This window comes from Schistocerca cancellata, chromosome 9, assembly GCF_023864275.1.
Source record: "Schistocerca cancellata isolate TAMUIC-IGC-003103 chromosome 9, iqSchCanc2.1, whole genome shotgun sequence".
In the NCBI taxonomy this organism is placed as follows: Eukaryota; Metazoa; Arthropoda; class Insecta; order Orthoptera; family Acrididae; genus Schistocerca; species Schistocerca cancellata.
In genome coordinates, this window is record NC_064634.1 from 467,971,643 (window position 1) to 467,986,046 (window position 14,404).

Here is a 14,404-nt window from a genome sequence, read left to right on the forward strand (position 1 = left end):
GGCGGCCTTCTGCCTACTATATTCAATCCCGATGCAATTTCTGTGTTTCATCGTCAATATGAAGCTCCAAGGGTTACAGTAAACAGCCATTGGTGCGTCGCAATCTAATACTGACCTCACAGTAACGGCACGTATACAGACTGTTTGAAGCATTGCTCCCCCTGGACGTAAGTCGGCATTGTGCCTACTATATTCAATCCCGATGCAATTTCTGTGTTTCATCGTCAGTATGAAGCTCCAAGGGTTACAGTAAACATCCAGTGGTGCGTCGCAATCTAATACTGACCTCACAGTAACGGCACGTATACAGATTGTTTGAAGCATTGCTCCCCCTGGACGTAAGTCGGCATTGTGCCTACTATATTCAATCCCGATGCAATTTCTGTGTTTCATCGTCAATATGAAGCTCCAAGGGTTACAGTAAACACCCAGAGGTGCGTCGCAATCTAATACTGGCCTCTCAGTAACGGCACATATACAGACTGTTTGAAGCATTACTCCTCCTGGACGTAAGTCGGTATTGTGCCTACTATATTCAATCCCGATGCAATTTCTGTGTTTGATCGTCAATATAAAGCTCCAAGGGTTACAGTACACACCCAGTGGTGCGTCGCAATCTAATACTGGCCTCTCAGGAAAGGCACGTATACAGACAGTTTGAAGCATAGCTCCCCCTGAACGAAAGTCGGCAATGTGCCTACTATATTCAATCCCGATGCAATTTCTGTGTTTCATCGACAATATGAAGCTCCAAGGGTTACAGTAAACTCCCAGTGGTGCGTCGCAATCTAATACTGGCCTCTCAGTAACGGCACATATACAGATTGTTTGAAGCATTCCTCCCCCTGGACGTTAGTCGGCCTTCTGCCTACTATATTCAATCCCGATGCAATTTCTGTGTTTCATAATCAATATGAAGCTCCAAGGGTTACAGTAAACTCCCAGTGGTGCGTCGCAATCTAATACTGGCCTCTCAGTAACGGCACATATACAGACTGTTTGAAGCATTATTCCCCCTGGACGTAAGTCGGCATTGTGCCTATTATATTCATTCCCGAAGCAATTTCTTTGTTTCATCGTCAATATGAAGCTCCAAGGGTTACAGTAAACTCCCAGTGGTGCGTCGCAGTCTAATACTGGCCTCTCAGGAAAGGCACGTATATAGACTGCCTGAAGCATAGCTCCCCCTGAACGAAAGTCGGCATTGTGCTTGCTATATTCAATCGCGATGCAATTTCTGTGTTTCATCATCAATATGAAGCTCCAAGGGTTACAGTAAACACCCAGTGGTGCGTCGCAATATAATACTGGAATCTCAGGAAAGACACGTATAAAACTGTATGAAGCATTGCTCCCCCTGGACGTAAGTCGGCATTGTGCCTACTATATTCAATCCCGATGCAATTTCTGTGCTTCATCGTCAATATGAAGCTATAAGGGTTACAGTAAACACCCAGTGGTGCGTCACAATCTAATACTGGCCTCTCAGTAACGGCACATATACAGACCGTTTGAAGCATTACTCCCCCTGGACGTAAGTCGGCATTGTACGTACTATATTCAATCCCGATGCAATTTCTGTGTTTCATCGTCAATATGAAGCTCCAAGGGTTACAATATACACCCAGTTGTGCGTCGCAATCTAATACTGGCCTCTCAGTAACGGCACATATACAGACTGTTTGAAGCATTACTCCCCCTGGACGTAAGTCGGCATTGTGCTACTATATTCAATCCCGATGCAATTTCTTTGTTTCACCGTCAATATGAAGCTCCAAGGGTTACAGTAAACACCCAGTGGTGCGTCGCAATCTAATACTGGCCTCTCAGTAACGGCACATATACAGACTGTTTGAAGCACTCCTCCCCCTGGACGTAAGTCGGCCTTCTGCCTACTATATTCAATCCCGATGCAATTTCTGTGTTTCATAGTCAATATGAAGCTCCAAGGGTTACAGTAAACATCCAGTAGTGCGTCGCAATCTAATACTGGCCTCTCAGTATCGGCACAAATACTGACTGTTTGAAGCATTCCTCCCCCTGGACGTAAGTCGGCCTTCTGCCTACTATATTCAATCCCGATGCAATTTCTGTGTTTCATCGTCAATATGAAGCTCCAAGGGTTACAGTAAACACCCAGTGGTGCGTCGCAATCTAATACTGGAATCTCAGGAAAGGCACGTATACAACTGTATGAAGCAATTCTCCCCCTGGACGTAAGTTTGCATTGTGCCTACTATATTCAATCCCGGTGCAATTTCTGTGATTCATCGTCAATATGAAGCTATAAGGGTTACAGTAAACACCCAGTGGTGCGTCACAATCTAATACTGGCCTCTCAGTAACGGCACATATACAGACCGTTTGAAGCATTACTCCCCCTGGACGTAAGTCGGCATTGTACGTACTATATTCAATCCCGATGCAATTTCTGTGTTTCATCGTCAATATGAAGCTCCAAGGGTTACAATATACACCCAGTTGTGCGTCGCAATCTAATACTGGCCTCTCAGTAACGGCACATATACAGACTGTTTGAAGCATTACTCCCCCTGGACGTAAGTCGGCATTGTGCTACTATATTCAATCCCGATGCAATTTCTTTGTTTCACCGTCAATATGAAGCTCCAAGGGTTACAGTAAACACCCAGTGGTGCGTCGCAATCTAATACTGGCCTCTCAGTAACGGCACATATACAGACAGTTTGAAGCATTTCTCCCCCTGGACGTAAGTCGGTTTTGTGGCTACTATATTCAATCCCGATGCAATTTCTGTGTTTCATCGTCAATATGAAGCTCCAAGGCTTACAGTAAACACCCAGTGGTGCGTCGCAATCTAATACTGGCCTCTCAGGAAAGGCACGTATACAGACAGTTTGAAGCATTGCTCCCCCTGAACGAAAGTCGGCATTGTGCCTACTATATTCAATCCCGATGCAATTTCTGTGCTTCATCGTCAATATGATGCTCCAAGGGTTACAGTAAACACCCAGTGGTGCGTCGCAATCTAATACTGGCCTCTCAGGGAAGGCACGTATACAGAATGTTTGAAGCATTGCTCCCCCTGGACGTAAGTCGGCATTGTACCTACTATATCCAATCCCGATGCAATTTCTGTGTTTCATCGACAATAGGAAGCTCCAAGGGTTACAGTACTTTCCCAGTGGTGCTTCGCAATCTAATACTGGCCACACAGTAACGGCACATATACAGAGTGTTTGAAGCATTACTCCCCCTGGACGACACAGTTGAGCGCCCCACAAACCAAACATCATCACAACCCCCTGGACGTCAGTCGGCATTGTGCTACTATATTCAATCCCGATGCAATTTCTTTGTTTCATCGTCAATATGAAGCTCCAAGGGTTACAGTAAACTCCTAGTGGTGCGTCACAGTCTAATACTGGCCTCTCAGGAAGGCACGTATACAGACTGTTTGAAGCATTGCTCCCCCTGGACGTAAGTCGGCATTATGCCTACTATATTCAATCCTGATGCAATTTCTGTGTTTCATCGTCAATATGAAACTCCAAGGGTTACAGTAAACACCCAGTGGTGCGTCGCAATCTGATACTAGCCTCTCAGCAACGGCATATATACAGACTGTTTGAAGCATTCCTCCCCCTGGACGTAAGTCGGCCTTCTGCCTACTATAATCAATCCCGATGCAATTTCTGTGTTCCATCGTCAATATGAAGCTCCAAGGTTTACCGTAATTACCCAGTGGTGCGTCGCAATCTAATACTGGCCTCTCAGTAACGGCACGTATACAGACTATTTGAAGCATTGCTCCCCCTGGACGTAAGTCGGCTTTGTGCCTACTATATGCAATCCCGATGCAATTTCTGTGTTTCATCGTCAATATGAAGCTCCAAGGGTTACAGTACACACCCAGTGGTGCGTCGCAATCTAATACTAGCCTCTCAGGAAAGGCACGTATACAGACAGTTTGAAGCATAGCTCCCCCTGAACGAAAGTCGGCAATGTGCCTACTATATTCAATCCCGATGCAATTTCTGTGTTTCATCGACAATATGAAGCTCCAAGGGTTACAGTAAACTCCCAGTGGTGCGTCGCAATCTAATACTGGCCTCTCAGTAACGGCACATATACAGATTGTTTGAAGCATTCCTCCCCCTGGACGTTAGTCGGCCTTCTGCCTACTATATTCAATCCCGATGCAATTTCTGTGTTTCATAATCAATATGAAGCTCCAAGGGTTACAGTAAACTCCCAGTGGTGCGTCGCAATCTAATACTGGCCTCTCAGTAACGGCACATATACAGACTGTTTGAAGCATTATTCCCCCTGGACGTAAGTCGGCATTGTGCCTATTATATTCATTCCCGAAGCAATTTCTTTGTTTCATCGTCAATATGAAGCTCCAAGGGTTACAGTAAACTCCCAGTGGTGCGTCGCAGTCTAATACTGGCCTCTCAGGAAAGGCACGTATATAGACTGCTTGAAGCATAGCTCCCCCTGAACGAAAGTCGGCATTGTGCTTGCTATATTCAATCGCGATGCAATTTCTGTGTTTCATCATCAATATGAAGCTCCAAGGGTTACAGTAAACACCCAGTGGTGCGTCGCAATATAATACTGGAATCTCAGGAAAGGCACGTATAAAACTGTATGAAGCATTGCTCCTCCTGGACGTAAGTCGGCATTGTGCCTACTATATTCAATCCCGATGCAATTTCTGTGCTTCATCGTCAATATGAAGCTATAAGGGTTACAGTAAACACCCAGTGGTGCGTCACAATCTAATACTGGCCTCTCAGTAACGGCACATATACAGACCGTTTGAAGCATTACTCCCCCTGGACGTAAGTCGGCATTGTACGTACTATATTCAATCCCGATGCAATTTCTGTGTTTCATCGTCAATATGAAGCTCCAAGGGTTACAATATACACCCAGTGGTGCGTCGCAATCTAATACTGGCCTCTCAGTAACGGCACATATACAGACTGTTTGAAGCATTACTCCCCCTGGACGTAAGTCGGCATTGTGCTACTATATTCAATCCCGATGCAATTTCTTTGTTTCACCGTCAATATGAAGCTCCAAGGGTTACAGTAAACACCCAGTGGTGCGTCGCAATCTAATACTGGCCTCTCAGTAACGGCACGTATACAGACTGTTTGAAGCACTCCTCCCCCTGGACGTAAGTCGGCCTTCTGCCTACTATATTCAATCCCGATGCAATTTCTGTGTTTCATAGTCAATATGAAGCTCCAAGGGTTACAGTAAACATCCAGTAGTGCGTCGCAATCTAATACTGGCCTCTCAGTATCGGCACAAATACAGACTGTTTGAAGCATTCCTCCCCCTGGACGTAAGTCGGCCTTCTGCCTACTATATTCAATCCCGATGCAATTTCTGTGTTTCATCGTCAATATGAAGCTCCAAGGGTTACAGTAAACACCCAGTGGTGCGTCGCAATCTAATACTGGAATCTCAGGAAAGGCACGTATACAACTGTATGAAGCAATTCTCCCCCTGGACGTAAGTTTGCATTGTGCCTACTATATTCAATCCCGGTGCAATTTCTGTGATTCATCGTCAATATGAAGCTCCAAGGGTTACAGTGAACTCCCAGTGGTGCGTCGCAATCTAATACTGGCCTCTCAGTAACGGCACATATACAGACAGTTTGAAGCATTTCTCCCCCTGGACGTAAGTCGGTTTTGTGGCTACTATATTCAATCCTGATGCAATTTCTGTGTTTCATCGTCAATATGAAGCTCCAAGGCTTACAGTAAACACCCAGTGGTGCGTCGCAATCTAATACTGGCCTCTCGGGAAAGGCACGTATACAGACAGTTTGAAGCATTGCTCCCCCTGAACGAAAGTCGGCATTGTGCCTACTATATTCAATCCCGATGCAATTTCTGTGCTTCATCGTCAATATGATGCTCCAAGGGTTACAGTAAACACCCAGTGGTGCGTCGGAATCTAATACTGGCCTCTCAGGAAAGGCACGTATACAGAATGTTTGAAGCATTGCTCCCCCTGGACGTAAGTCGGCATTGTACCTACTATATCCAATCCCGATGCAATTTCTGTGTTTCATCGACAATAGGAAGCTCCAAGGGTTACAGTACTTTCCCAGTGGTGCTTCGCAATCTAATACTGGCCACTCAGTAACGGCACATATACAGAGTGTTTGAAGCATTACTCCCCCTGGACGACACAGTTGAGCGCCCCACAAACCAAACATCATCACAACCCCCTGGACGTCAGTCGGCATTGTGCTACTATATTCAATCCCGATGCAATTTCTTTGTTTCATCGTCAATATGAAGCTCCAAGGGTTACAGTAAACTCCTAGTGGTGCGTCACAGTCTAATACTGGCCTCTCAGGAAGGCACGTATACAGATTGTTTGAAGCATTGCTCCCCCTGGACGTAAGTCGGCATTATGCCTACTATATTCAATCCTGATGCAATTTCTGTGTTTCATCGTCAATATGAAACTCCAAGGGTTACAGTAAACACCCAGTGGTGCGTCGCAATCTGATACTAGCCTCTCAGCAACGGCATATATACAGACTGTTTGAAGCATTCCTCCCCCTGGACGTAAGTCGGCCTTCTGCCTACTATAATCAATCCCGATGCAATTTCTGTGTTCCATCGTCAATATGAAGCTCCAAGGTTTACCGTAATTACCCAGTGGTGCGTCGCAATCTAATACTGGCCTCTCAGTAACGGCACGTATACAGACTATTTGAAGCATTGCTCCCCCTGGACGTAAGTCGGCTTTGTGCCTACTATATGCAATCCCGATGCGATTTCTGTGTTTCATCGTCAATATGAAGCTCCAACGGTTACAGTAAACACCCAGTGGTGCGTCGCAGTCTAATACTGGCCTCTCAGGAAAGGCACGTATACAGACTGTTTGAAGCATTCCTCCCCCTGTACGTAAGTCGATCTTCTGCCTACCATATTCAATCCCGATGCAATTTCTGTGTTTCATCGTCAGTATATGAAGCTCCAAGGGTTACAGTAAACACCCAGTGGTGCGTCGCAATCTAATACTGGCCTCTCAGGAAAGCCACGTATACAGACAGTTTAAAGCATTGCTCCCCCTGAACGAAAGTCGGCATTGTGCCTACTATATTCAATCCCGATGCAATTTCTGTGTTTCATCGTCAATATGAAGCTCCAAGGGTTACAGTAAACACCCAGTGGTGCGTCGCAATCTAATACTTGCCTCTCAGGAAAGGCACATATACAGACTGTTTCAAGCATTGCTCCCCCTGGACGTAAGTCGGCATTGTACCTACTATATTCAATCCCGATGCAATTTCTGTGTTTCATCGACAATATGAAGTTCCAAGGGTTACAGTAAACTCCCAGTGGTGCGTCGCAATCTAATACTGGCCTCTCAGTAACGGCACATATACAGACTGTTTGAAGCCTTACTCCCCCTGGACGTAAGTCGGCATTGTGCTACTATATTCAATCCCGATGCAATTTCTTTGTTTCATCGTCAATATGAAGCTCCAAGGGTTACTGTAAACTCCCAGTGGTGCGTCGCAGGCTAATACTGGCCTCTCAGGAAAGGCACGTATACAGACTGTTTGAAGCATTGCTCCCCCTAGACGTAAGTCGGCATTGTGCCTACTATATTCAATCCCGAAGCAATTTCTGTGTTTCATCGTCAATATGAACCTCCAAGGGTTACAGTAAACACCCAGTGGTGCGTCGCAATCTAATACTGGAATCTCAGGAAAGGCACGTATACAACTGTATTTAACATTGCTGCCCCTGGACGTAAGTTTCCATTGTGCCTACTATATTCAATCCCGATGCAATTTCAGTGTTTCATCGTCAATATGAAGCTCCGAGGGTTACAGTAAATACCCAGTGGTGCGTCGCAATCTAATACTGGCCTCTCAGTAACGGCACATATACAGACTGTTTGAAGCATTTCCCCCCTAAACGTAAGTCGGCCTTCTGCCTACTATATTCAATCCCGATGCAATTTCTGTGTTTCATAGTGAATATGAAGCTCCAAGGGTTACAGTAAACTCCCAGTGGTGCGTCGCAATCTAATACAGGCCTCTCAGTAACGGCACATATACAGACTGTTTGAAGCATTTCTCCCCCTGGACGTTAGTCGTCATTGTGCCTACTATATTTAATCCCGATGCAATTTCTGTGTATCATAGTCAATATGAAGCTCCAAGGGTTACAGTAAACACCCAGTGGTGCGGTGCAATCTAACCCTGGCCTCTGAGGAAAGGCACGTATACAGACTGTTTGAAGCATAGCTCCCCCTGAACGAAAGTCTGCATTGTGCTTCCTATATTCAATCCCGATGCAATTTCTGTGTTTCATCGTCAATAAGAATCTCCAAGGGTTACAGTTATTTCCCAGTGGTGCGTCGCAATCTAATACTGGCCTCTCAGGAAAGGCACGCATACAGAATGTTTGAAACATTCCTCCCCCTGGACGTAAGTCGGCATTGTACCTACTATATTCAATCCCGATGCAATTTCTGTGTTTCATCGACAATATGAAGCTCCAAGGGTTACAGTAAACTCCCAGTGGTGCGTCGCAATCTTATACTGGCCTCTCAGTAACGGCACATATACAGACTGTTGAAGCATTACTCCCCCTGGACGTAAGTCGTCATTGTGCTACTATATTCAATCCCGATGCAATTTCTTTGTTTCATCGTGAATATGAAGCTCCATGGGTTACAGTAAACTCCCAGTGGTGCGTCGCAGTCTAATACTGGCCTCTCAGGAAAGGCACGTATACAGACTGTTTGAAGCATTGCTCCCCCTAGACGTAAGTCGGCATTGTGCCTACTATATTTAATCCCGATGCAATTTCTGTGTTTCATCGTCAATATGACGCTCCAAGGGATACAGTAAAAACCCAGTGATGCGTCGCAATCTAATTCTGGCCTCTCAGTAACGGCACATATACAGACTGTTTGAAGCATTCCTCCCCCTTGGACGTAAGTCGGCCTTCTGCCTGCTATATTCAATCCCGATGCAATTTCTGTGTTTCATAGTCAATATGAAGCTCCAAGGGTTACAGTAAACACCCAGTGGTGCGTCGCAATCTAATACTTGCCTCTCAGTAACGGCACATAAACAGACTGTTTGAAGCATTCTTCCCCCTGTACGTAAGGCGGCCTTCTGCCTACTATATTCAATCCCGATGCATTTTCTATGTTTCATAGTCAATATGAAGCTTCAAGGGTTACAGTAAACTCCCAGTGGTGCGTCGCAATCTAATACTGGCCTCTCAGTAACGGCACATTTAAAGACTGTCTGAAGCATTCTTCCCCCTGTACGTAAGGCGGCCTTCTGCCTACTATATTCAATCCCGATGCAATTTCTATGTTTCATAGTCAATATGAAGCTCCAAGGGTTACAGTAAACTCCCAGTGGTGCGTCGCAATCTAATACTGGCCTCTCAGTAACGGCACATATACAGACTGTTTGAAGCATTCTTCCCCCTGTACGTAAGGCGGCCTTCTGCCTACTATATTCAATCCCGATGCAATTTCTATGTTTCATAGTCAATATGAAGCTTCAAGGGTTACAGTAAACTCCCAGTGGTGCGTCGCAATCTAATACTGGCCTCTTAGTAACGGCACATATACAGACTGTTTGAAGCATTCTTCCCCCTGTACGTAAGGCGGCCTTCTGCCTACTATATTCAATCCCGATGCAATTTCTATGTTTCATAGTCAATATGAAGCTCCAAGGGTTACAGTAAACTCCCAGTGGTGCGTCGCAATCTAATACTGGCCTCTCAGTAACGGCACATATACAGACTGTTTGAAGCATTGTTCCCCCTGTACGTATGGCGGTCTTCTGCCTACTATATTCAATCCCGATGCAATTTCTATGTTTCATAGTCAATATGAAGCTCCAAGGGTTACAGTAAACTCCCAGAGGTGCTTCGCAATCTAATACTGGCCTCTCAGTAACGGCACATATACAGACTGTTTGAAGCATTCTTCCCCCTGTACGTAAGATGGCCTTCTGCCTACTATATTCAATCCCGATGCAATTTCTATGTTTCATAGTCAATATGAAGCTCCAAGGGTTACAGTAAACTCCCAGTGGTGCGTCGCAATCTAATACTGGCCTCTCAGTAACGGCACATATACATACTGTTTGAAGCATTCTTCCCCCTGTACGTAAGGCGGCCTTCTGCCTACTATATTCAATCCCGATGCAATTTCTATGTTTCATAGTCAATATGAAGCTCCAAGGGTTACAGTAAACTCCCAGTGGTGCGTCGCAATCTAATACTGGCCTCTCAGTAACGGCACATATACAGACTGTTTGAAGCATTCTTCCCCCTGTACGTAAGGCGGCCTTCTGCCTACTATATTCAATCCCGATGCAATTTCTATGTTTCATAGTCAATATGAAGCTCCAAGGGTTACAGTAAACTCCCAGTGGTGCGTCGCAATCTAATACTGGCCTCTCAGTAACGGCACATATACAGACTGTTTGAAGCATTCTTCCCCCTGTACGTAAGGCGGCCTTCTGCCTACTATATTCAATCCCGATGCAATATCTATGTTTCATAGTCAATATGAAGCTCCAAGGGTTACAGTAAACTCCCAGTGGTGCGTCGCAATCTAATACTGGCCTCTCAGTAACGGCACATATACAGACTGTTTGAAGCATTCATCCCCCTGTACGTAAGGCGGCCTTCTGCCTACTATATTCAATCCCGATGCAATTTCTATGTTTCATAGTCAATATGAAGCTCCAAGGGTTACAGTAAACTCCCAGTGGTGCGTCGCAATCTAATACTGGCCTCTCAGTAACGGCACATATACAGACTGTTTGAAGCATTCTTCCCCCTGTACGTAAGGCGGCCTTCTGCCTACTATATTCAATCCCGATGCAATTTCTATGTTTCATAGTCAATATGAAGCTCCAAGGGTTACAGTAAACTCTCAGTGGTGCGTCGCAATGTAATACTGGCCTCTCAGTAACGGCACATATACAGACTGTTTGAAGCATTCTTCACCCTGTACGTAAGGCGGCCTTCTGCCAACTATATTCAATCCCGATGCAATTTCTATGTTTCATAGTCAATATGAAGCTCCAAGGGTTACAGTAAACTCCCAGTGGTGCGTCGCAATCTAATACTGGCCTCTCAGTAACGGCACATATAAAGACTGTTTGAAGCATTCTTCCCCCTGTACGTAAGGCGGCCTTCTGCCTACTATATCCAATCCCGGTGCAATTTCTATGTTTCATAGTCAATATGAAGCTCCAAGGGCTACAGTAAACTCCCAGTGGTGCGTCGCAATCTAATACTGGCCTCTCAGTAACGGCACATATACAGACTGTTTGAAGCATTCTTCCCCCTGTACGTAAGGCGGCCTTCTGCCTACTATATTCAATCCCGATGCAATTTCTATGTTTCATAGTCAATATGAAGCTCCAAGGGTTACAGTAAACTCCCAGTGGTGCGTCGCAATCTAATACTGGCCTCTCAGTAACGGCACATATAAAGACTGTTTGAAGCATTCTTCCCCGTGTACGTAAGGCGGCCTTCTGCCTACTATATTCAATCCCGATGCAATTTCTGTGTTTCATAGTCAATATGAAGCTCCAAGGGTTACAGTAAACTCCCAGTGGTGCGTCGCAATCTAATACTGGCCTCTCAGTAACGGCACATATACAGACTGTTTGAAGCATTCTTCCCCCTGTACGTAAGGCGTCCTTCTGCCTACTATATTCAATCCCGATGCAATTTCTATGTTTCATAGTCAATATGAAGCTCCAAGGGTTACAGTAAACTCCCAGTGGTGCGTCGCAATCTAATACTGGCCTCTCAGTAACGGCACATATACATACTGTTTGAAGCATTCTTCCCCCTGTACGTAAGGCGGCCTTCTGCCTACTATATTCAATCCCGATGCAATTTCTATGATTCATAGTCAATATGAAGCTTCAAGGGTTACAGTAAACTCCCAGTGGTGCGTCGCAATCTAATACTGGCCTCTTAGTAACGGCACATATACAGACTGTTTGAAGCATTCTTCCCCCTGTACGTAAGGCGGCCTTCTGCCTACTATATTCAATCCCGATGCAATTTCTATGTTTCATAGTCAATATGAAGCTCCAAGGGTTACAGTAAACTCCCAGTGGTGCGTCGCAATCTAATACTGGCCTCTCAGTAACGGCACATATACAGACTGTTTGAAGCATTGTTCCCCCTGTACGTATGGCGGCCTTCTGCCTACTATATTCAATCCCGATGCAATTTCTATGTTTCATAGTCAATATGAAGCTCCAAGGGTTACAGTAAACTCCCAGAGGTGCTTGGCAATCTAATACTGGCCTCTCAGTAACGGCACATATACAGACTGTTTGAAGCATTCTTCCCCCTGTACGTAAGGTGGCCTTCTGCCTACTATATTCAATCCCGATGCAATTTCTATGTTTCATAGTCATTATGAAGCTCCAAGGGTTACAGTAAACTCCCAGTGGTGCGTCGCAATCTAATACTGGCCTCTCAGTAACGGCACATATACATACTGTTTGAAGCATTCTTCCCCCTGTACGTAAGGCGGCCTTCTGCCTACTATATTCAATCCCGATGCAATTTCTATGTTTCATAGTCAATATGAAGCTCCAAGGGTTACAGTAAACTCCCAGTGGTGCGTCGCAATCTAATACTGGCCTCTCAGTAACGGCACATATACAGACTGTTTGAAGCATTCTTCCCCCTGTACGTAAGGCGGCCTTCTGCCTACTATATTCAATCCCGATGCAATTTCTATGTTTCATAGTCAATATGAAGCTCCAAGGGTTACAGTAAACTCCCAGTGGTGCGTCGCAATCTAATACTGGCCTCTCAGTAACGGCACATATACAGACTGTTTGAAGCATTCTTCCCCCTGTACGTAAGGCGGCCTTCTGCCTACTATATTCAATCCCGATGCAATTTCTATGTTTAATAGTCAATATGAAGCTCCAAGGGTTACAGTAAACTCCCAGTGGTGCGTCGCAATCTAATACTGGCCTCTCAGTAACGGCACATATACAGACTGTTTGAAGCATTCTTCCCCCTGTACGTAAGGCGGCCTTCTGCCTACTATATTCAATCCCGATGCAATTTCTATGTTTCATAGTCAATATGAAGCTCCAAGGGTTACAGTAAACTCCCAGTGGTGCGTCGCAATCTAATACTGGCCTCTCAGTAACGGCACATATACAGACTGTTTGAAGCATTCTTCCCCCTGTACGTAAGGCGGCCTTCTGCCAACTATATTCAATCCCGATGCAATTTCTATGTTTCATAGTCAATATGAAGCTCCAAGGGTTACAGTAAACTCCCAGTGGTGCGTCGCAATCTAATACTGGCCTCTCAGTAACGGCACATATACAGACTGTTTGAAGCATTCTTCCCCCTGTACGTAAGGCGGCCTTCTGCCTACTATATTCAATCCCGATGCAATTTCTATGTTTCATAGTCAATATGAAGCTCCAAGGGTTACAGTAAACTCCCAGTGGTGCGTCGCAATCTAATACTGGCCTCTCAGTAACGGCACATATAAAGACTGTTTGAAGCATTCTTCCCCCTGTACGTAAGGCGGCCTTCTGCCTACTATATTCAATCCCGATGCAATTTCTATGTTTAATAGTCAATATGAAGCTCCAAGGGTTACAGTAAACTCCCAGTGGTGCGTCGCAATCTAATACTGGCCTCTCAGTAACGGCACATATACAGACTGTTTGAAGCATTCATCCCCCTGTACGTAAGGCGGCCTTCTGCCTACTATATTCAATCCCGATGCAATTTCTATGTTTCATTGTCAATATGAAGCTCCAAGGGATACAGTAAACTCCCAGTGGTGCGTCGCAATCTAATACTGGCCTCTCAGTAACGGCACATATACAGACTGTTTGAAGCATTCTTCCCCCTGTACGTAAGGCGGCCTTCTGCCTACTATATTCAATCCCGATGCAATTTCTATGTTTCATAGTCAATATGAAGCTCCAAGGGTTACAGTAAACTCCCAGTGGTGCGTCGCAATCTAATACTGGCCTCTCAGTAACGGCACATATACAGACTGTTTGAAGCATTCTTCCCCCTGTACGTAAGGCGGCCTTCTGCCAACTATATTCAATCCCGATGCAATTTCTATGTTTCATAGTCAATATGAAGCTCCAAGGGTTACAGTAAACTCCCAGTGGTGCGTCGCAATCTAATACTGGCCTCTCAGTAACGGCACATATAAAGACTGTTTGAAGCATTCTTCCCCCTGTACGTAAGGCGGCCTTCTGCCTACTATATCCAATCCCGGTGCAATTTCTATGTTTCATAGTCAATATGAAGCTCCAAGGGCTACAGTAAACTCCCAGTGGTGCGTCGCAATCTAATACTGGCCTCTCAGTAAC